We start from the raw sequence: 19,262 nt of genomic DNA, 5'->3' as shown, positions 1-19,262 counted from the left end.
AGTGGGTAGTAATGACAAGAATGATAATAAACCTTGCTCCTGTTACCACGTGTTAAGCATTGACTCTGCATTAGGGTCAGAAGTCACCTCACTGAATCCTCACAGCCCTGAGAGGCCGGGATTACGATCCCTATTCTGCAGCTGGGAAAAACCGGAAGTCACTTTCCCACAGTCACCTAGCTGGAAAGTGGCAGAGACAGGAGTCCAACCCAGGTGGCCTGACCCCGACGCCTGGGCCTCGGCTCACGCAGCCTGCAAGAAAGGTGAGGTCAGGTTAGACCGGTGAGTGCGAGGCCCTTGTAGGACGGTCTGGCAGAGATGAAGGTCCAGGCGGGAGGTGGGCATCAGAGCAGGATGTGTGGATTTGGGGTTACCTGCTGGGCAGTGGCTATCAAAGCCGAGGAAATCCGGTGTGTAGAGAGGGCTGCTGGAGGGTCAGGTGGGAACCTGGGGCACATCAGTGGTCACGGGCAGGCAGAAGGCTCCTGGGGCTTTGAAGGTGGCTTTGGCCTTGCTCACTTTTTGGGGGAGAGGAGAAGGCCACACCCTGAGGACGTCCCTGCTCAGGGTGTCATGGCTCTCAAGGCTGACACGATTGCCCTCCAGTAAGGAAAAGGCGATCCCCACGGCCCGCAAAGACATGGGAGGACGTGCACCTGTCCCTCTGCTGCTGTGCCTCTGAGGGCTGCTCGTTCTTTCCAGGCCAGTCCAGCAATATCCGAACCAAACAACCCTAAATCTAGGCCTGCCTGCTGCACCTGGAACTTCCACTTCTAGGAGTGCGCTCGGAGGACATAACCAGGGACACGGGGTGAGGATACTCAACGCAACAGAATATGTGCGTGAAAAATCCCAAATCGTATAAACGTCTCACACTAAGGGATCCGTCAAACGAGGAAACGCATACATGTAGCCAGTAAGGTCAAATTGAGGAATATTTATGATCAACATTTTCGACGTATCATTGAGTTTTATTTGACAGGCTGCGAACAGTATGAACAGCCTGAGACAATGTTTTGTAAAGAAGAGAATGGACACGTGTGGTATTTCAGCGCCCTTGCCAGGTCACTGGGCTTTTCTTTGGATGCTGGGATAGTGAGGGTGCCTTTTTTCTTTATCAGATATTGCAAGGTTGGTTTGTTTCTTTTTCACATCTAGTCTATATTATTTTTGTAAGTTGGAAGAAAGTTCTTTCTGTGAGGATTCATCATGGGTAATATTAACAAACGCTTGTGTGGTGCTTGTTTCCTGCCAGTGCTGTACGGGGATTGAACCCTCCAGAGAATTCAGACGGGGCACATGAGGCGCAGGAAGGTCGGGCAGGTGGCCCAGTTTCACAGAGCTGGTGTGCGCAGAGCTGGAGTGTGAAGCCAAGCCATCAGACAGCGGGGTCCATGCTCTCTCTTTTTTTTTTTTCGGTACGCGGGCCTCTCACTGTTGTGGCCTCTCCCGTTGCGGGGCACAGGCTCCTGACGTGCAGGCTCAGCGGCCATGGCTCACGGGCCCAGCTGCTCCGCGGTATGTGGGATCCTCCCGGACCGGGGCACGAACCCATGTCCCCTGCGTCGGCAGGCGGACTCTCAACCACTGCGCCACCAGGGAAGCCCGGGGTCCATGCTCTTAACCTCTGCATGACATTCTTGTTCCCCACGGACCACAGGGTGTGGGAGGACCAGCATGGGCTGCTAGTGGTAGCAGGCGTGGCCTTGTGACCCCTTGATCCCCTGAGTGCCCTGTGACAGCAGTGCTCAGGCACTGTATTCAGTGAACGAATGAAGTAACTAAAGAACGGAGGCATGCACGCAAGTGACAGGCCCCGCTTATTCTCCAGGATCCGAAAAGAGATCCCGGCATGCTTTATGCAAGATTTGAGCATGACCGTGATAAAGACTGGAAGAACCTTCCCCCACCTCGAGAGTGGGTAACTCTAGGGACAGTCTCTGTCTGCTGAGAAACCTGCCCTGTGCTCTGCCTCCTTGGGAAGAAGGGAGGATGGGGCAGGGTATCATGGCTTTGCCCCCACCAGGGGGGAGACTCACAGGCTGTGGCGAATGATTGCATTGATGGCCTCCAATGGGCCACGTCTCCCAGAATTCACACTTTTGTGTGGTCCCTCCCATATAGACCCTGGGGTTGGCCATCTGGCTTGCTTTGGCAGAAGGGACATGAGCGAATGGGAAGCAAGCAGGGGCTTAATAAGGGCTTGTACGTGGGACTTGTCTTCTCAGGATGATCCCTCTGGGAACCGCGCCACCATGTTGTTAGGAAGTCCAGATGAGACCACAGAGACCCAGTCCAGCTCCTAGGTGAATGCAGCTGCTGAGGGAGCCCAGCCAACCCACAGATTCATGAGAAAGAATAAATCCTAGTTGTTTTAAGCCACTAAGTTGTGGGTGGTTTGTGTAGCAGCCACAGGTAACTGGAATACTGTCTTCCTTTCTGGGGCAGCTCTTGGAAACGAATCCACACGCATTGATGAAGCACCCGCTATGTGCCCAGCACTGGGGGCTGATAATGACAGGACTCTGACGAGGAAGGATGAATCTGGGGAGCCGAGACGGCTGCACGCAGTCAGACTGGAGAAGCACCACAGTAAACTCACTGCATGGGGAGGAAAGACAGCTGATTTCCCCAACGTGTCACCACACAGCAAAGCTGTTCTAGCTGATGTGTTTGGTAAACAAGGATGGAGCAGTTGGACACATTGACCTGTTACTTCATTTAGCCATACACCCGCTTTGCTAAATGATATTCAGGTGGCAGGACACTTGATTCCCCGTGAGCTTAAAAGGGAACCATGTACATGGGCCCGTAGAACAAAGAGAGCGGCTGAGATGGGGGACTGAGCAGTGGGCTCTGCTGCGTGTGGACTGCAACACCACCCTCATTCTTTAGGGGGCGGGAGGGGGACTCGCTGGTGCTTCTTGGCTCCGGCTGGGACTGGCCTGCCCAGAGTTTCATGAATACGCAGCTGCTCCTTGAAGACCCACAGCCTGGAACATGGAGCTGAGAGACCAGCGGATCCTGGGGCTGATGTCCTCACTGTAGAGAGAAGGACTCTGAGGCCCAGAGCCAAGAAGGGCTCCCTGGAGGGCACGTGGGTTTCCAAACGCCTCCATCACTCAGCTCAGCTGGGGTCCGAGGGCCTATCGGCCCCAGCTCCCACCTTGCTCTCTTCCTGTCCCTGGCTCCAGCTCAGGGTTGCTTTGGTGGCCAAGCCAAGCTGGATGGAAGGGGACAGCTCCAAGCAGGACTGGAAAAGTGCACCCAGTTGAAGCAATGCTATATACATTAATCTCTGCGTCAGACGATGCACAGGGTGCTGCGTGAGTGTGGACACACGATCCCACTTGAAGCAAACAGTGGAAAGGCATAGTGAGAGGAGTCCTTTCAGAAAGCAGGCAGCCTGTCCTTTACTCTCTTTCTTAATTGATTTTTAACCTGGGTGTGGCTTCCAGGGAGCCTTACCTTCCGCACACATTCAAGGAAATGTGCGTTGTGCTCGGACCCCTACGTGTTCCCGGGCGGCCCCGTTTCCCACCTGGCCGAGCCAAGCACAGCAGGGGTGGTGGACACCTGGCTTCGGGGACCTCACTGCAGACACTGGTCCCACACGTCCTCCCTGAACCGGTCACTTCTTTTCTCTGTTTCCCAATTTCCTCCCTGGGACCAAGTGAGGAGAGCCAGGATGGCAGGCAATCCTGTGAATCCAAGACGCATCTGGAATATGCTGGAGGGCCTGAGAGGCTGTGAAGCCAACCGTCACCATGTCACAAGCCGGGGAAGTACAGGTGGCAGGGCAGGGTTTTCTCAAGGCTTGGGGCTGGTGGCCTTCCTGCCGGGAGGAGCCTGGCGGGTGATGCTCCCGGCTGGAGGGCGGGATGAGTCAGGCCCTGAGGTGTTTTCCTCACACGGTTTCAGTTCTCAGGTCAGGACCTTGGCGGCCGAGGGGAGAGCCTGGTCCAGGCGGCTAGGAAATCCTCAGCGGCCGCAGCATCGCCCTTGGATCGGGCGTAGCTGGGAGGAGAGCGGGCTGCCAATAAGTGATTTACAGCCTGTTCCCTCATGTTTTACATTTTCATCATTTCATGTTGCAGCCCAATCCCCAGTAATGGGATCTGCGGAGGTGTCCGGCTCCCCAGACCACTGTCTACGGGAGAAGCCCAAGTGGGGAAGTCTGCCCAGTCTCGGGCACTTGGCCTTGACGTTCAGCGTGGCTCTGTTGTGTCTCAAAACTCTGTGTCCCAGAACCCCTATCATGACTGCCTCCCTACAGCCCCCCTCCCACCTCCCCTTCCTTCTCACTTTGGACTCTGAGGGCCTCTGAGCCCACATGGTTCTGGGCACCAAAGGCAGGGAACTTGGGGGCCCTGGGAACACCAGGTAGGGGTCCCATCTCAATCTCCCCCCCAAAGGAACCCTCCACCACTTGCTACCTGTCTGAGGATCCTCAGGACATTTCCACAGTGGAGACATAAATGACTCAGCCCCTGTGGAAAACGTTTCAGCACTTGCTCAAAAAGTTAAACATAGAATTGTTACATCACCCAGCAATTCCTCTCCCAGGTATATAAGAATTGAAAGCAGAGACTCAGACAAACACTTGTACACGCATGCTCATCGCGGCATAATTCACAGCAGCCGAAGGTGGAAAAAAAACGTCCAACAGACGAATGGATAAAAAAAGGCGGCATCTACATACAATGGAATATGATTCAGTCATAAAAAGGAACGAAGTACTGACATGAGCTACCACACGGACGAACCTCAAAAACGTTACGCTAAGTGAAAGAAGACAGACACTAAAGGCCACATGTTGTAGGATTACATTGATATGAAACGTCCAGAATACGTAAATCCGTAGAGAAAGCAGAGGGGCTGGGGGGAGGGGGCCAGACAGTGACTGCTTAATGGGTGCGCGGGGTTTCCTTTCTGGTGATGAAAACGTTTTGGAACTAGATAGAAGTAGTAGATGCAGAACATTGTGAATGTACTAAGTGCCCCTGAACTGTCCATTTTAAAATGGTTAATTTTATGTTGTGTGAATTTCACCTTAAGAAATTTTTAATCAAAAAACTTTCCCCACTGCCTACAAATCTCACGTGCCTTGGCATACACGTACGTCGTGCACGCCTCCAACTCCTCACCCAGAACTCCAGATTCGTGACAGGAGGTGGCTGGGAGGTTGTCAAGGCAGGAGTTTGGGACTGGCCTGTGACAGGGCCAGCAGGAGGCAGGGGGCGGGCCCACAAGGGCTGCTCTTAGCCAATGAGGGCACAGAAGCCGGCCCGGGGCAGGCCCTGCCCCTCCCAGCTTCTCTTCTCTCCTTGTCCCCAGGCACATTGGCACTGCGTTTTGAGGGGGGAGTTAGCATATGCATTAGTGGTGGCTGAGAACTGGGGGAACAGAGAAGTCCTGAGGCACATACGCTGTGGCTCACTGGGAACTATTTGAGGCCAAATCTTCGGCTTGGGCTTCCAAGCTCAACTGCTGGGTCCCATCACTCCCTAATATCACCCACCTCCTTCAGGAGGACACACTGTCCCTCCCCTGAACTTCCCAGGGTCGTTACTACTGCCACACCTAGGCTCCCATGGCGCCCCCAGCAGGCCCGCTCCCTGTTTTACATAGCACCGCCTCTTCCAGGAAGACCCCCCTCCAGCCTGTGAGGTAACTGTCTGGACCTCCTCCTTGGTATTTACTCTACCCAGGTGTGGATGGAGGTTGGTCATCTGGTTAAAAAAACTCCAGCATCAAACACGCTTTGCGTTTGGTCTTTGAGAAAGTGAACTGCATGTTATGCATTTATGATTTCTTTGGCGCTTGGTCGGTATTCAGTACCAATAATTGCTGTTTAAATGCAGACCTGCAGCGTGTGGCTCCCTCCTCCGACACCAGGGTTTCAGGTTGGGCTTCTCAAATGGGCGATGTGACCTGGGCCCGTCGTGCCTGGACTGGTGGAGGCAACATCTTTAAGGGGAAAGCATTTCCCTGCAGGGCCATGATGGCAAGAAAGATGGAGCAGGGAGGCTCCGTGGGGCTGGGGATGTGGACAGTGGGGGATGCCAGAGGCCCCCCAATCCCACCCAAGGGTGAGCCCCTCTTGGCAGGGCTCCCAGTCTCCCCAAAAAAAACCCCAAAAGAAAAGTACTGTTTCCCAGGAGGGCAGAGGGCGGTGTCCTAGCTCCTCCTGAGCTGCTGTGGAAGGTCCCCATATTTCCCTCTTTAGATTCCTAGTTATCCTTTCTATGACGTCAGACTTTGGATTTGGAAAAAGAAGGCCTCAGCGTGAAAATGAACAAGGAGGCAGATAGGGCCTGGCAGAAGGTGGCACACCCAGAGCTTCAGAAAGAGCCAGCCCCTTGGCTATCTTCTCTCTTGTAGTGGTTTTGAAATTGGTTTTCCATTTAGAAGGAAAAAGTCCTTTGGCTCCATTTGAAAATATTGCAGAGGATTCATCTCATGGGGAGTTTCATTAGGTCCCATTTATTTATTTTTGTTTTTATTTTCATTTCTCTAGGAGGTGGGTCAAAAAGGATCTTGCTGTGATTTATGTCATAGAGTGTTCTGCCTATGTTTGCCTCTAAGAGTTTTATAGTGTCCAGTCTTACATTTAGGTCCTTAATCCATTTTGAGTTTATTTTTGTGTATGGTGTTAGGGAGTGTTCTAATTTCATTCTTTTACATGTAGCTGTCCAGTTTTCCCAGCACCACTTATTGAAGAGGCTGTCTTTTCTCCATTGTATATTCTTGCCTCCTTTGTCAAAGATAAGGTGACCATAGGTGCATGGGTTTATCTCTAGGCTTTCTATCCTGTTCCATTGATCTATATTTGTGTTTTTTTGCCAGTACCATACTTTCTTGATTACTGTAGCTTAGTAGTATAGTCTGAAGTCAGGGAGCCTGATTCCTCCAGCTCTGTTTTTCTTTCTCCAGATTGCTTTGGCTATTTGGGGTCTTTTGTGTCTCCATACAAAGTGCAAAATTTTTTGTTCTAGTTTTGTGAAAAATGCCATTGGTAATTTAACAGGAATGGCATTGAATCTGTAGATTGCTTCGGGTAGTATAGTCATTTTCACAATGTTGACTCTTCCAATCCAAGAACATGGTATATCTCTCCATCTGTTTGTATCATCTTTGATTTCTTTCATCAGTATCTTACAGTTTTCTGAGTACAGGTCTTTTGCTTCCTTAGGTAGGTTTATTCCTAGGTATTTTATTCTTTTTGTTGCAGTGGTAAATGGGATTGTTTCCTTAATTTCTCTTTCTGATTTTTCGTTGCTAGTGTATTGGAATGCAACAGATTTCTGCACATTAATTTTGTATCCTGCGATTTTACTAAATTCGTTGATTAGCTCTAGTACTTTTCTGGTGGCATCTTTAGGATTTTCTATGTATAGTATCATGTCATCTGCAAACAGTCAGTTTAGGTTAAGACATGCAACTCTGTCCTTCTTTGGCTCTGATGTCGGGGCCGGGGGGGGGGGTGGGGGGAAGGGGTTTGGAATGCGGGAGGAGAGAGCCAGCAGGCAGAGGGGACAGAGAAGGTGGACCCGGGGAATGGGGCTGTCACTGGGACAGGGGGTTATGGCCTGGGGGAGAAGACCGTGGAGGGTGCAGGACACAGGGAGAGAAAAAGGAAGAGAATAGGGTGGAGGGGCGAGAACCCAGAAGGAGGCTTAACCCTCCCCCACCCCTTCCTCTGCTCCTCCAGACACTGACGTTTGGGCTTCCCTCTCACATATGGGCCTAATTCAGGTAGAGCGAAGCCTTGCATTGCTCTGGTTAAAAATTATTGCTTCGGATAATGAAATCTTTGTCATTGGAAACTCCGAAAGAAAAAAAAAAGCTTTTGGAGCTGTGACTTATGGGCAGCGTGGTGATGGAAATGAATTCATCATCCCATTTTCCCGCATCGGAACGGGAGGACAAGCTTGATTCATAACGGGGCGTTGTGCGTGGGTCCCAGCGGACAGGGTGGCGACTGTGTGGGCGGGGCGCCAGCAGGGGAAGCTCCCGGGACCATGCTGGGACCACGCTGGGGCGGCGGAGAGTGAGTGATAAGCATCTCCTTGGCATGCTCTGGCCTCCGGTTTCCCTGAGGATTTGCCTGAGCTGTCAAAACATTTCAGGGCTGCGCAGACCGTCTGCTCCTACAGAGAAAATCCCATAATAGCTCTATGAAATGGGCTGCGTTTTCCCTTCAAACCCTAAACCTCACACCCACATAGAAATCGCCCGAAGCAATGTGACCTGCAGGGGACAGCAATGCGGCTGTGACTGTCTCTCTCACCGTGGCGCTTTTCATCTGAGATGCACAAGTGCTTCCAGTTTTGTATTTTCATCGGTCCCCCGCCTCCCTGCAGGGCAGGTAAAGGAGCCCAGGGGATGGGTAGCTTGTGTAGAACTAAGGGCTCCCCCCAGCCCTCCCAGGCCTGCCTGCTTTCCTCCTCCCTGAATCCTGTTGCCTGGGAGCCACAGCCTTGCCTTCTGCCAGCCTCTCCCCCCGGGGCCCTGGCCTGGTGGTCTTGGCCCAGCGCCTACAATGGGCTCTCTAGATCTCAGGATTGCCTGTTCCCTCGGGACTCCAGGCACCTCTGCTTGCTGCTTGGGCCGTGCAGACCCCCTCTCAGAACCACCGGTTCCTCCTGCTGTCCCCCCTCTTACAGGTCAAGGCCTTAGCCAGGCCCAGGGTGAGCCCAGAAGGAAATGCAACTTTGTGTGAAGACAGATCCCAGTGGGATCCCAGCTCTGCTCCTTACCTGCAGTGTGACCTTGACTAAGTTACTTAGCCTGTCTGAGCCCAAATGTCCTTATCCGTAAAGAATGGTATTCTGAGAGGAAGAAAATGACCATTTCACCACAACCTGCATCAGTTTCACTTAGGAAAGGAACAATCTTAGTTTAGGAAAGTGCACAGACAGGACATTTAGGGGTGGGAGGGGCTCCCCAAGGGAGGCTGGAGGAAGAGGAAGAATAGAGAACATCCCAGTCTATATAAGAAAGGACCAGGAGGTGATCATGGGCGTAGGGGAGAGAGGGCTGGAGCAGCGGGGAGGGAAAGAATTCCAGGGACTTTTTAAGAACTTCCAATTCCGCTATTTATTTTCTCTGCAGCTTGGAGTGAGATGGATGCCTCTTGCTGTTGCCCCTGAATCTTCAGAAAAATCTCTACACCCAACTTCCATGCCTGACTGTATGCAGAGGCTTGGGGTTCGGGGAAAAGTCTCCTCCCATTTCTGGGTCAGTGCTGGGGAGGCATCACAGGAAGAGCGACAAAACCCAGAGAGGAGGCCATTGCAGCAGAAGCCTGGAATCAGAGCCAGAGGAGGCCAGAATAAAGGTGAATCTCCAAGAAGTCCCAAAGGCTTGGGTGGGGTGGGGTGGGGCGGGGCGGGGGGGTGGCCCTGGACGAGCCTGTCAGGTCTGTATCGTAAGGGGCAGCAGGGTTATGTCACCTTGCAAGTCTTGGGGGAGGTTTGATGGCTTCTATGGGAATTTGTATTTAACTGCACAGCCATCTTCCCAGCTGGGGTTCTGGGGCTGGAGCCCCATCCTGGTCTCCCTCACCTGGCCTCTGCCGGATCGAGGCGTTCTGGCGATTTCCATGAGCGAGAGCCGTGTCGGCATCTTCCCCGGAGCGTGCTGACGCTGGCTGGCGCCTTAATGCCTCCTGACAGCTCAGGGCCCCCGCTGCAGCCTGCGAGTGTCAGGCCGAGCCTTGGAGAGCAAATGGCACACACTGAAGTGATTTCTGCTCATTTCTGCTGAGGGCTGGCACGCTCCGGGACCTGCCGGTTATCTGAGCAATGAGAGTTGCCAAGGAATTCCCTCCTGTCCAAGTGTTTGTGAGGTGGGGCCCCTCAGAGGGGGTGACGCAGCCAGCTTCTGAGAGCGAGCTGAGTCCTCCAGCCCCAATGGCTGTGTCGACGATGGGCTGGGGAGGTTGGGGGGCAGCATCTCTTTGACACAAAAGTCTTGGTTCTAGGCTTGGGGCTAAGAGGGAAGCCAGATGTTCGGGCCCATCCTTGGTCACCCTGGTGGCCCTGAACCAACGGGAGATGTCATCTGGTCTAACGTGGGGACAGGAGGCAGGGGAGGGAGACGACATAGAGATAGAAAGAGAGAAGCAGACAGCTCTTGGCGTAGAAGGACGGTCACACTTCATTATTTGCTGTAAATCAATTTAAGCCTGACCTTGAGTCCCCATTGCCACTTGGGGAGCTCCTCTATTGGGCTGACACAAGAATCAGGGAGTCTGTGGGGCAGAAAACTGGGGCAGGGTCACTTTTAGCTCCTCTTGGTTGTGGCTCAGAGTTGGAGGCCCTCACATTAGGGTAAGCGGGGACACCTGCCCCACCCAGGGTGACCAACTGGTCCTGGTTTACCCAAGACTTTCCCAGTTTTAGAGCTGAGAGTCCTTTGTCCGGGGAATCCCTTCAGTTCTGGGCAAACTGGAACGGTGGGTCACCCTCTGCCCCCCTCCGTCACCCAGGTGCCCTGGGTGACCATATCTCTGGGACGTCCTGTCACCCCCGTGGCGGGGGAGGTGGGAGACTGAAGGTCCTACTGACTAGGGGAAGTCCACAGGCCACCTCGCCTCCCTGCTTCTTGCCCTCCCTCCCACTGCCTGATCTCCTTAAACTTCTCCGGTTTCTGGAAGGCAAAGGCCTGGAAGATGGATTGTCCCCAAGCAGCCTTTACCCCCCAGCATGCACTGCCAGCCTCTCCAGAGGAGCAGGGCACAGAGGCTGCCTACGTGCCACAGAGAGAGACAAACACAGCACGCGTGAATGTCGCAATGGCTTCTCCCCCAATAAATCGCTTCAAATGGCTCAGACATGGGACATAGGAGGGCGGCTGCAAGTTTGGGTTGCCACAAGAAGGGTTTTCCTGGGACCTCTGGGAGCACAGCTCCTTGAACCCAGGGCTTAGAGAAGGCCCTTCGCTGCAAAAATGTAACCTCAGGGGACCCCAGCCTCCTCGCTGAGCACCTCCGCCTGCAAAGGGTGTTTGCTCACTCCCTGCACCCTTCCTGACTGGAAGGGTTTCCTCCACATGCACACAGTGCTAAAGTTACTCAAAATCAAGACCAGGAACCTCAGACACCTGTGTTTGCTACTGATTGGAGAAATAGTCTACGATTTAAGACAGTTCTGGGCAAGGTGCAGAAGCCAGCCTAGAGAAAAGGATGCGTGTTAGCAGGGTAACATCACAACTGGTGAGAACCCAGGGGTGGCAGGGAAGGGGGGAGATTGGGCCAGGGCTGCCTGTTTCACTGACTGCAGAAAGATGTAAGGGGGAAAAAAGAAAGATGGAGGAGAGCTGTTTAACGCCCTTAAGAGAACAAATAGCTTTTAAGTACTTTAGACACATTGTTTACACGCGACCAATTGAGGTGCTAATTCCACTTCATTCTTCACTGTTGCACCAGAGGCAGCACCACGGCTCTCTCCTGGCCAATAACCTGTGTCAGGCTGCTTTCTGTCCTTAGAAGGAATAAGCTGTATTTCTTTAGACAGTGTTTGATTGCCTTAAGAACAGTCTGTAATTGAGAGGTTTTTTTTTTTTTTTTTTTTTTTTTTTTTTTTTTTTGCGGTAGCGGGCCTCTCACTGTTGTGGCCTCTCCTGTTGCGGAGCACAGGCTCCGGACGCGCAGGTTCAGCGGCCATGGCTGACGAGCCCAGCCACTCCGCGGCATGTGGGATCTTCCCGGACCAGGGCACGAACCCGTGTCCCCTGCGTCGGCAGGCGGACTCTCAACCACTGCACCACCAGGGAAGCCCTGTAATTGAGTTTTTATGAAGTCCATTTATTTCCAGTGAGTTCACAGGCAGTAGGCCTATAATGATTGCCATCCAGCTGTCCCCAGGTCCCCTCTGATTTCCAGCGCCAGAGGCAGGGTGAGGGGGACGTGGCTGGAAGATGTGGTGACACCGCCTTCAAGAGGTGAGGGACATTTCCGAGCATATATAGCTTCCTGACTCTCGGGCCCCCATGCGTCACCTAAGAGATGATGTGGGTCTTCCGTGAATCCCCAGCTGGGAGAACACGTCCCCACCTCCCCATGGAGGACATGACCTTCCTTTGATTTTCTGGAGCTCAACTCCATGGCCCCCACAGCAGAACCTTTCATATTAGACTCATGGGGTCGGAGTGGGGTGGATGCTGGTGTCTGTCTGCTCTCCTTGGACCTCACCCCACTCAGCTTCAGGTCTTGAGGGAACGGGCCCCAGGCTCAGGCTTCCTTTCCTCTCCTCTCACTTCTTTTTGGTCAAAGCTGCCCTTCTCTGCACATTCTCAAAATTAACCACAGGCCAGTTCTTGGAGGGTTGGCCTGACCTCCGGAACCAGGTGAAAGTTACTCAGCACAAAGGTTACTCACTCGCCAGGATTCCCAGTTCTCCATCCAGGCACCTGGGAGGATTACATTTCTCACCCCTGTGGAGCCAGGCTTGTCCGGGTGACATGCTCTGACCGGAAATATGTGAATCCAAGAAGCCCGTGTCGCTTCGTGGTGGAGGTGTTAAGAGCTAGCATGTGATTTCCACGCCCGAGCGTCCCCTCTGCCATGAGAGTGGAGGCTCAGGAAAGCTGCTCAGCCCCCCAGGGGGACATAGTCTCCAAAGCTCACTTCTGACTTGGTCAAAGAGGATAATGAGAGACAAAGAATCTTCCAGAGAGCTGATCCAGAGGTCTCAGAAAGCAACGGGAGCTTCTCCAGAGAGTGAAATCAGGGCCTAAAGAGGAAACAACTTGTCGGAGGATGGGCGTCCTTAAGCTGGGACCTTAGCATCTGCACAGGTCTCCCTTTGCTCCCGATCAGGGTTGCAGTGTCATTCTGCCCCGGGCCCCCTGGTACCTTGGGGGTGTGGGGCAGATAACTGACATCAAGTTCTCGGGAAGAGCCACACCTAGACCTGGCGAGGAGCTACTGTGCATCACCCAGAGCCGCTGGACCTCCACCAGACGTCTGAGGGGACTTTCCAACTGTCTCCCCCAGGGAGGGTGAGTCACATATTCTGTGAACAGAAGGGCAGACTATGCCACGATGAGGACTTCCTGACCTCCCTCTGAGCACACAGGGGATTGTTCTCTCCTGGTGGTGCAGCCTGGTGACTTGCTTTGCTCAAGGACATGTGAACAGAGGTAAGGAGGGGCACTTCTGGGCAACGAACAGCTCAGTATTCTCCAGCTCTCCCTCTGCCATGATGGCAGGCATTGGTCTAGATGATGCTCCATCCCCCCGAGTCCAGTGTGACGGCAGTTTAGAGCTCCAGGTCCATTGAAGGACATGTTTCATGAGCAAGAAGGCAACCTTTAGTGTCTGTTCTAAGCCACTGGGATTCTGGTTTTATTGGTTACCACAGGATGACCTAATTCATTCTGACTAATACTAACACGTACATGCATTGTTTTATTGAACAAGTGTTGACTTACTATGTGCCATCCTGAACCCAGAGGAGACAGAAATTAATAAAGCTCTGTCTACTGCCTTTCAGGAGCTCACCATTTGGTAAAGAAGACAGACAGGGCAATAGACAACATTTTCCATTATCCTTCTATCTCATACATATATGGTTAGATATTACCACTCTTCAGCACTTTTCTGACTGTATTCTAGTGATATCTGCACATCTCCCCTCCACCCAGACTCAAAGCTCCTGGAGGACCAGGATTGGTTAGAGGATGTATAGATAGATGATGGATGGATACATGGATGGATGGATGGATGGATACCTGGATGGATGGCTATATGGGTGGATGGAATCAGGTGGAGCTGGTCCGATTGAAGAGGCATCTTCCCAGGGCCCATCCTGTATCCTTTCTCTACACTATATCAAGTTCCACGGCAATAGGAACAGTGGTGTGGTCCTTCTCGGGCTCTCAGGTATTAGCAAGCCTGATGTTATTGATTCTAGAAATTTACCCGAGTGATAGCAATACTTACTTCTCTCACTTATTCATTCGACAGACCTTTATTAGGCACATTCTATAGCCACTGTGCCTTTGAAGGGCCAGGAATGATTCTTGAACAGATGGACCTCATTCTTGGCCTCTGAACATCTTCCTACAAGAACTCCCACCCCCAAACCCCTATATCCCACATTTATCTTTTCCATTTCATGCCACCACTGACTTTTAGGAATTTGGGGCAATTCCAGGAAGCCTTGAATCTGTCTTCTCTCCATAGTTGCTCATGACAGGATGGGTGAGTCTTTTAGGTCGGACTAGCACATCAGCATGCAACTTTTAAATGTTTTGTTTGCTTCTGAACACAGTTCGAGGCCATTCACCATAAGAGTATGTTCTGCAGTAGGTGTTACAGTAAGAACAAAATGTTGAGAGCTTTTTGAGAGGCTGGTAGGATAATTTCAGGTGGGACTGGTTCTGGGCTAAATTGTGAAGTCATCATCACGGTCTTCAACCCTATTTTCCACATCCTTATCTCACTTATATCTGATGGTCTCCCCGATCCAGCCTGGATGCTAGAAAGGACACTGGATGGGAGGTCAAGGAGTCTGGGTTCCTCCAGGATCCACCAGCAACGAGCTGGGTGTCACGTCATGACCCTTGACCTTGCCCTCCTCCTCTGTGGGAGTCCAGGGTCATAACTGATGCCCTCTCATGGGCAGAAGTCTAAAGTTTTGTGACTCATATAAGAGTAATGTTTTTAGTTCAAATTAAATGTTACTTACGATTGAGCAGGTAATACAATCGTGTGGTTCAAAACAGAATACTATGAACAGATATACCATAAGAAGTCTCATCTGACTCCACCCCCAGATATCACATTCCCCCCTTCCCCATCTAGAACTGTGGAGGGTCTTAGATTCTACCCTCCTTGTGAGCTAACAAGTAACCCTGCCACTTTTTCATGGCAGGAGACACGTGACAATTAGGGAGAGACAGGAATTTCACTACCCGTGGCCCAGCAGGCAGCAAACCCACTGCTCACACCGGTCCTCGACACCCCCCAGGTTCCAGGGGGGCCACGTGGAGAGGCCCAGGTAGATGCCGCACACGCAGCGGTTTTGCCTCACAGCTGAGGAGCACCGAGCTTAGGAACCCCCAATCTCTGACACTGGGCTGAGAAAAACAAACCTGCCCCATCTTTGCCCTGCAGGCAGATATTAACTTCATTTTATCAGATAGCAAACAAACTTGTTTTCTGCTCTGGAGGGAGACACTATCTCTATCTTCTAAGGCTGTTTCTACACAAACGTCTTTGAAAAGATAATTCACAGCAAAACAGTGTCGGGCCTCTGATCAGAAGATGTGCAGAGATTTGTCTCTCAACACCCCGACTCCAGTCATCCGGGTAACGGCTTTTCCTAGTTTCTTGAGTATCTGCCCAGGGCTTCTGTAGGCAACTGTAAGCAAATATAAATATGTTTTCCAATCTTCACCTGTTGCTGCTAAAAGCAGAACCTGCACTCATCATTATGCATTTTGCCTTTTTTAGTTAGTAATCTAAGTTTTTCTCATTCTTTTTTACTGCTGTAGAGTAGCCATTGTGTGAATATCACTTAGCCAGTCCCCTATAAATGGACATTGTTTTGCTATTTCAAAACATGCTGCAATTGATTACCTTGAACATGTGCCATTTAGAATGAAGAAGGGTTGATTATTGGGCCAAACGGTCACTGGATTGTAATACAGATATTGTTAAATTGCTCTACGTAGGAGTTGTACCATTTTGGGCTTTCACCAGCTTTACCAATTTTATCAGTCAAGGGCTGGGGTGATCCTCTCAAGAACAGTAAACAAGCAGGAAGCAGGCAGGAAGCAAAGTAGGTAGGAAGGAGCTAGTTCCTCCTCCCTCCTCCGACCTTGCAGGCCCCTTCTAGTGCCCCCTAATGGCAGAGATTGAGAGAGAGCCGCTGGCAAAGCCGAGGTGAGGTTTGCAGAGTCTCGGCCTCAGCGACACAAAGCCGAAGAGAGGGGGGGAGTTTGGAGCTGAGTGAATAACTTCATAACTGGCACACCTCAAAGTGTGTTGTCAAACGTTTGCATTTTTGCCAACCTGATAGGTGAGAAATGGTACCTCAGTGGACATTTCTCTTAACGCTGAGTGACACTGACCACTTCTCTCTCTATGTAGGGGTCCTTTATATTCTCTTTTCTGTGAATTCACTGTTCATACCCTTTGGCCACGTTTCAGTTAGTTTTTGGTCCTTCTTGGCAACATCTCAGTCCAGGTAAGTATGGGTAGCTGAGTGATTCCTCACCCAGGCTATGTTCATGTCAAAGAGAGAGAGGAACCCAGGGGAATGCAGCTCTTCTGGGGGAATTTCAGACATGGTGAAACCCAGGTTGGGAGACCATTAGGCCTCCAAGTGGACCCCACTGCATACTCTCTTAGCTTAGCCTATGTTCCTTGTGTCACCAGGCCCTGACCTTGGAAGCCACCTGTGACTGCCCTCTCCTCCCGCTGGAGCGGTGCCCTGCCACCCCTCGGACTGTGGCTTGGATGGTGGTTTGCATGCCTGTGGTCTCCTAGGTGAGTCCTTCCAAGACACACACCGGCTCCTTATTTATGTCTGAAATACAGGTGGTCTTAGCCAATGCCGCTTCCTCAACTGACTCACCAGGGTGGGAAATTCTGTCACAGAGCAGTTTTTTCAAAACCTGGAAAGTCCTGGAGAGTTTTACTCAAATTCAGGGCATGTGGCATTGCAGGTGAAACACACTTTCCAAAGGGGTAACAGAAACCTGTACGAAATGGTTAAATCACGCAACACGCTGGGAACTCCCTCAACTACTCTCAGCTGAGACTTGGGGAAGAGGCAGAACACCCAAGCCGCCGAGAGATCCGTGCGCCTCCCTCCGCGGTTGAGCCCCTCAGGCCTCCGGCCACAGCCTGCTCACTCTTCCGTAGATGGGAGAGCAAATGCCACCAGGAGAGGAACCCTGGGCTTCGCATCGCAAAAGCTACCCTTCACCGAGTGGCTGCACCCAGCGGCACTGCTTTGCAAGTTCTGTTTCTCATGCCTGACGCACTGGTGAGGCGGCGGGATTATCCCCATTTTACAGATGAGAAATGGAGCCCCTGCGGGATCAGGTGACCTGTTGCGGGCACACGTGTAGGAAGCCTGCAGCCAGGTCCGTTTCTGGGGATGAAGGCTGAGGGGTGGAAGAGTGTGCTAAGGGAGGGGTGGGGCTGTGTTCAGTGGAGGACACGCTGGGCCCTAAGGCGGGCCCCAGGAGACTTCCGGAAGGCAGTGAGGCTGGAGTGTGGCCTGGAAGGCTGGGGAGGACCAGGGCGGGGGGTGGGGGAGAAGAGGATGGAGAGTGATGCTCAGGGCAGGGGAGCCCAGCGGGTGAAGGTGGTGGTCCTGGCTCAGTGGGAAACTTCCGGTTCCGGTGGGCACTTACCACCTGTGCGGTAACAGCCCCGGCACTGCCCGTGGGTGCTCTGGCACTGCCTGAATTAACGGTGTGCATGGAGGGGACCGGGCCTGGCCCTGTACAGTTAGAACAGGAACCGAGGGGACGTGATCTCCCGACCCACTGCTGACCAGAGCTATGGCCGGGGGTGGGCGGCCTGAAGCCCTCTGAGCTTGGGCATGAGGAAGGGCCTTTGATCCCCATTTCAAAGGTGGGGAAGCTGAGGCTTTGAGAGAGTCAGTTAGACTGCCCAGGTTATGGACTTTGAGTCCTTAGTCATTTTGATAGGCTGTTGTTGGTCAGAGATGATGTAGGTCTGTGAGCAGTATATGATCTGTATCTTATGTGCCCCCCTTTTTGTATCTTGCTTTCTCATTTGACAATACGAGATGTCTGTTTTCCTGTGTCAGTAAATATTCTTCGACCACACAAGTTTTTATGTCAGCATTTGGATGCATGATTTATTAACCAATTTCCTGTAATTGTTTCCAACTATTTTCTCATGTAAGTGAAGCTGCTGCAAACCCTCCTTTAGCCAAAGCCCTGTGCACCTCCGGGACAATTTGTTTACAGCACACCTGTAGTTTAGGAATTAAGGCTTCAAGGGGCAGGTGTGTTCGGAAGACTTTTGATACAAACGGCCAAACTGCCTACCGAGAGTTGTGACAAGTTAGCCGCAGGAACAGCTGTCTTACAACATCCTTGGTGATGCTGGATTTATATTTCAAAACATCCTCGCTGATTTGATGGGTGAAAAGCGGTTGTTGTTTTGGTTTGGTTTTTTTTTTGGGCGGTACGCGGGCCTCTCACTGTTGTGGCCTCTCCCGTTGCGGAGCACAGGCTCCGGACGCGCAGGCTCAGCGGCCATGGCTCACGGGCGCAGCCGCTCCGCGGCATGTGGGATCTTCCCGGACCGGGGCACGAACCCGTGTCCCCTGCATCGACAGGCGGACTCTCAACCACTGCGCGACCAGGGAAGCCCGGTTAATTGTTTTTTAACTGTGTCTCTTCCACTCCCAGTGAGGCTGGACAGGGTCCCAGAGACCTGTGGTCCTCACTGCTGGTTTCCCTCTGAGTCTCTGTGTTTTCTACTGGAAATGAAAAAGTGGTGACACCAGACCCCTTCCCGGGTCCACAGGAGACTCCGAGGTCCTGTAGATACTCTAGATACCCCCAGGAAACTCTCCTAATTAGGCCCCAGGTGGAACCACTGAAATGTTCTTTGCTTGGCCCCTTTGAGGTTTTTTTTTTTTTTTCTTTAATACAGGATGAAACAAATCCACTGTTTGTTTTGGGGCTTATCCACAAATTTCATCAGGTATATAAAGCATCCATTACATACTCTCCTATAGGAAAGGATGAGGAAAAGAAAGAAAAGGGAAAACGTTTCACCCCTGAAACTGTAAGGGATTCTCAAGCACAGACAAAGTGAATGGGGAACCTTCGGAAACAAGATCCCTTACTCCCTAGGGAGGCTACTCGGAATTTTCCTCCTCCCCCGCCTCCTCAGGAACTGGACTGTGGCTTAGGAGGTGAGGGTGGAAGCTGAGTTTGAGCAGGAAATGCTAGACTCCGCCTCCCTTGGCAGTCCCGCTGTGGGCAGCTGCAGAAGTGACAGTCTCAGGGGCCGTGGCGGAATGGTTCAGGCTCCTGCCCTTGGTGTCTTCTAGGGCAGAGCTGGCCCTGGTGGTGGATTCCTAAAGTGGTGCTAACATCCTCCAGCTGGAAAGCAGGCAGCCTGGTGGCACGAGGGGGACAGGTCTCCCTTGACCTTCGCCTTCTCTCTGGGGCATGCCTCTTTGGAAGCTTCCCCGTCAGTATGACTCACATGCAGCACCGGACCCTGCAGGGCTCCAGGATAGCAGGGACAC

Source organism: Delphinus delphis, chromosome 10 (assembly GCF_949987515.2).
Source record: "Delphinus delphis chromosome 10, mDelDel1.2, whole genome shotgun sequence".
NCBI lineage: Eukaryota > Metazoa > Chordata > Mammalia > Artiodactyla > Delphinidae > Delphinus > Delphinus delphis.
This window is presented reverse-complemented; position numbering follows the sequence as displayed.